The following is a 5239-nucleotide window of genomic DNA, read 5'->3' on the forward strand; positions in this document are numbered from 1 at the left end:
TTTTTTTAATTAAAGAAATGAAATAACTTAAGTGTCCCCTTGACTAATTACAATATTGAAGAAACTCTCCATTTTCTTTTCTTCGTACCTTCAACTTTCCCCAACCAAACTCTCTCAATATGATTCATCTTTTCTCTTCAAATCCAATCCCTTCCAAGAACTTTAAACAATCAGTTTTCTTTAGCAATTCCTGATTGGGTCATTGATAGTGCTTTAGAATTCATTGACTGTAATGCCCCACTTGAGGTACGTAGTTAAAGTATGTTTTATTGCCTAAATGTTCATTGATTTGCCCTGAATTGAGTTTACATGTTGTTAATAATGTTTGGTTGATCTTTAGTTGAATGAGTGTTTTGGTTTGGTTGAGTGTTTGCCTTGAATTGGGTTAAGACTTGGCGAATTTTGAGGTTACAGTCTTTGTCGGGGCGAGGAATAGTCTTCGCCGCGGCGACGTAGGCTTGGGATTTCTTCGCCGGGGCGACATAAAAGTCTTTACTGCGGCTAAAAGTCAGCTGAAAAGTTGGGTGAAGTTTCTAGAGAATTTTCCATAGGGGCAAAATGACCATTCTACCCCTAATTAGTAGGAAAAGTAGGGAGTGAAATGTAAGAAAATTTCATGGAGAATGCATTAGAGTTGGGGGTGTGATTGTAATGAATTAAAGGACAAAGATGGAATTTCCAAGGAAGAGCAGGGGCAAAATGGGAAAGAGTGGTTATAATATGAGCTAAAGGGGTTAAGTTTAACAAACCCTTCATTCTTCTTCTTCCACCGCCATTCCCTTTCACCATTTTCTCTAACTTTCATTCAATTTTTCAAGGATTTTAGAGGGTTTTTGAGTAGTTTTGGTAGAAAGTTAATCTCAAGCATCTAAGGTAAGGATTCTTGCTTTAGATGTGAATTTATTTATAATATGTTGAAGTCTTATAGTATTGTTGGTTAAAGTTGTAGAGAAAAGACTATCTACCAAAGGAAAAGAAGTGCTAGTGGAGTCACTTACAAGGTAAGTAAATCCAACCAAGTTAAGTTTTAAGAACTCTTTTGAGTAAAGATTTCTTATGCATGTATGTATATGCTTGTTGAGAGATTGAGATGTTATGAGTATTATCTATGTTGATATTGAATATAATTGAGTTATGAGAAGTGTGTTGATTGCATGATGATGAGTGAGTTTGATTGAAGTTGGAAGGAGTTTTAAGCAAACCCATGGGATGTTTTTCCTGACAGAAACTTAGAGAGTATGAGGGAGTTTTCTCCATTTTGGATGATTAAAGGAAGAGAAGAGATATAGTTAAAGTAGAGTTTTTGTATGCACGAGTTGTTTGATGAAATGCTTAAGAGAGGCATAAGTAAGAGTAGAGAACCTTAATTATTGCTACATGTCATACTTGCATTTCATGAGTGCATTATGAGCATGAGCATTCAGGCATTAATTTGGCATTGGAGAAGTAGCTTGAGAAAGAGTAGAGAATTTTGAGAAGTAACTACTCTAAGAGTAAAGAGAAAGAGAGAATGAGCACTAGAGAATAAAGAGAGAGTAGTGCTAAAGAAAGACTAGAGTAGGTTGTGCGATGGGGAACTCGTGAGTAATGGTAGAGTTTTCCCGTATGTACGCCGCAAGAGAGAGCGGCCTGAGATAGAGAGAGAAAGTGGCGTGGCCCATAAGAGTGCATGCGGATGAGGGCTATACCCGAGAGTACCCGAGAGAGAGAATATACACTCACATGGCCAAGGGTTTCGAATCCATGCATAACTGAGTCCGATCGGCTGAGAATGAGTAGAGTCATGGAGAGCGGGAGCGAGTCCGGCCGTGCCTCCGGTAAGATGAGGCCGTGACATACAAGAGAGAGTTAGTAGAAAAGAGTTATAAGAAGAGAAATAGAAAGATAAAATAGAGAGAATTGTAAAAGAGAGTAAATGAGAATAGAGCAATTGTAAGGAAAGAATTAAAGAGAGAGAGTTACGGGATAGAGGAGTAGAAGGTTTACTTACTGAACATTATTATGCTCACCCCGTTGTTTTTTCTATGTTTTTGCAGGATCTAGGTGAGGTTGCGGTCGGATAGACGTCGGCAAGCGAGGAGGAATAGCGACACTATCCACCATGTTTTTGAGATTTTGTAGATGATACTAACTTTGTATAAAGAATGTATATATTTAAAAAAGGAAAAATTGGGCCCAACTATTTATGTTATCATACTTGTATTTTTATTTGTATATTTTATGAGTATATGAGTAGAAAGCAGCTAGTTAGGAAACGACCGGTTGCGCAGCGGAAAAACAAAAATTTACAACCATGGATCGTTCCTTAGACCCAAAAATAGGGCATAGAAAGTTACAGTTTATATTTATAAGAATCTGCAGAAAAAAATCCAAAGTTTAGATTCATACCCACGTTTGGAGGCTCCCCCAATGTTGTCTCTGAATGTGTTTGCTACCGATCCAAGTGTAGGATCGAACCAAGAAGTCCACACGAAGACAACCACCAAGAATCAAGGAGGGATTTGCTAGATCCTCCTTGGCCTTAAGAAATCAAGAAGAAAAACAAAGTGTTTGTTTTCAATGGAACAGTAAAAGTGGCGTGGAGAGTTTTGGCTGGAGGTTTTCTTTTCAAAATTAAAGAATGAAAAAATAACACACACTTACTTTTTCAACAAAAACCTTTTTCCTTATATAGTCTTATTTAGTTGCCTATTCCCATATGGAATGGGCTTGGGCTACAACCCAAACACCCCCAAATTTGCCAAACACTCCCAATTAGATATTTTAATTTAATTCATCATTATCAATAAAATCAATTATATTTAATAACATTTAACAATAATGATGATTAATTAAATATGTGCGAACACACATTAACAAAAATTTCATTATTTTAATTTTTAACAAATTAAATAAAAAAGGCTAGACCTCAGCAAATTTAATTGCACTGTGAAATTACCAAAATACCCCTTCGCCCAAAAAGCGAAAACGCCCTTTTTTTCTTGCTCTTAAATTATCTTCTAGTGTGTGACCCATAGGCTCCCATCTATACGGTAGTGTAAGTATCAAATTAACACCAATTAATCGTCTCACTAATACAGAACAAGATTGGCCCCTAGCAAGGATCATGGCCACCCGATAGATTCGGATTCAGCAAAGTAGCTACCTGTCAACGAATAGTTACCGTACAATACGATCCTTTCATCATACGTTATCTCGACGAGACGAAGGCATAGAAATAGTGTCACCTTCGGTTACTCTCGATTATATATTCAGTTTCTGGACCAAGACCCGTATTATAATCTGGATAGAGCAACAACTCAATCACTGTGGCCACAGTTTTAGTGTCTTGCCATTGAATTGCGTCTGAGATAACTTCTCCCGTACCCGGGAGTGATGAATCCTCTGTTAATCCACCATAGTCTTGATACATCCTTGATATAGCCAATCACCACCGTACTGAAAGCTCTGAATAGAACTGCGTTAGGCTAGTGTCAAAGTACCAATCGGTGCACAAGGCGCTCCGGTGATCTCAAGTCTAAGGATCACATGCACCACCATTCGTTAGAGGATTTGTTCCATAGACACTGGGGTTACCATCCATATGGAATCCTCTGGTGGGTTAGTCCAGTGAACTTTGTGGGTAACGCCTACAACAAACACCCATGTGTTGCACAAGTTGTCACCAAACAACCTTGACAAGTGAGATCAGTCACTGCCTTTCGACAGGGTCGTTCAACACTATGATAGCCTTACCGTATATCTGTGCCCTTACTCAGAATAATACTGGGCTACGGACGTTTCTAGAATGGCCACCTATGTGCTCATAGGGTTCTCATTGTCAGATTTGAAACACTTGATACCCTCGTCACGGTTCTACCATTCTAAGGCATATCAATACATATTGCAATAATAATGATACGCGATATAGAATAAAATGCCTTTATTATTGATTATGAACATTATTACAAGAGTCAATTCCACAATAATTGATGGCTCTAGGGCATCTACTCATAGCTATACATTGACGTTCAAAGTTTTCATATGAATGGATTCATCAAACCCAATACACCTAGATTATCTTCCTCCTAGCCATTCTCTCCATGCTTCCATCCAAAATTTTGCTATCTTTCTTATCATCATCACTCATATTTTCTCCCTATTATTTCTTCACGATTCTCCACATAAAATAATTTGTTATTATCTCCTTTAATCACCAAATTTTTGTTATTCCTCATCACTTCCACACAGTAGCCATGAAGACGGGTGAGGCAAGCTGCCAAGCCATGAGTGGCCAAGATTCTTCACCGTTAAAGCCATAGTGAAGTGTCATTCAAAGTCGATCATGGCCACCATTCGTCCCAATCCCATCTCAGTTCAACCCCACACACTCAAATAGCCAGCAAAATTCAAATCAAACCAAAAAATTGGCAACTACCGACTAGATTTGGTAGTAGCGATGCTCTCATGGCGGCACTTGTAGCTATTGGTGATGAGTAATAAAGAAAATGGAAAGAGAATAAGAGAAGAAGAAGAGAGAAGAACGAATGAGAGAAAAGAAGAAGAAGAGAGAAATTACAATAGAAGAGAAGAGAGAAATTTAGGCTTTGTTTGTTTCACTTTTGGGAATAATATATTAGTATTCCCAAAAAAGTTAAACAGTAAAATGTCGTTATTCCCAAAATATTATTCTATATTTTTCAATTTCTTTTAAACCTCCTAAATTTGTTAATTTAACTAAACACCCTAAATTTTTTTTAGAAATTGCAAAAAAACCTCCGGCCACCCTCCGGCGGTGGTGGCCAGCTGTCCGTATTAATGGGTGGATTGGGGGTGTTTTTGTCAACTTTTAATATTTTTTATAGGGGGTTTAGTAAAAAACAAACATAGGGGATATTTTTGTAATTTCCAAATCCTACATTGTAATACCCTCAATTTAACTTTTTTCAAAGATTATCTAAAAACTATAGAATTATGAACCAAACGGAGCCTTAGGTATTTGTTAAGTGGACAGTAATAGGTACCCACGAATCCACTCGTACCTGCATAGGATAGGGTTCGAGTATAATATTTTAGACCTATTTAGAATCAACTTGTTTTGGACCAGGTCCGTACCCGGCCCACCTGCCCATTTTGCTAGGACTATCTAATAGAGACAAAAGTGTTACTAAAATGGTACATGAGACCCAGACTAATTAGTAATTAGGTCAAATATTAAGGACGAAATGGTAATGTGCCCTCTATAAGTTGGCCTTCCTTT

This window comes from Pistacia vera, unplaced genomic scaffold, assembly GCF_008641045.1.
Source record: "Pistacia vera cultivar Batoury unplaced genomic scaffold, PisVer_v2 Contig551, whole genome shotgun sequence".
NCBI classification, from domain to species: Eukaryota; Viridiplantae; Streptophyta; class Magnoliopsida; order Sapindales; family Anacardiaceae; genus Pistacia; species Pistacia vera.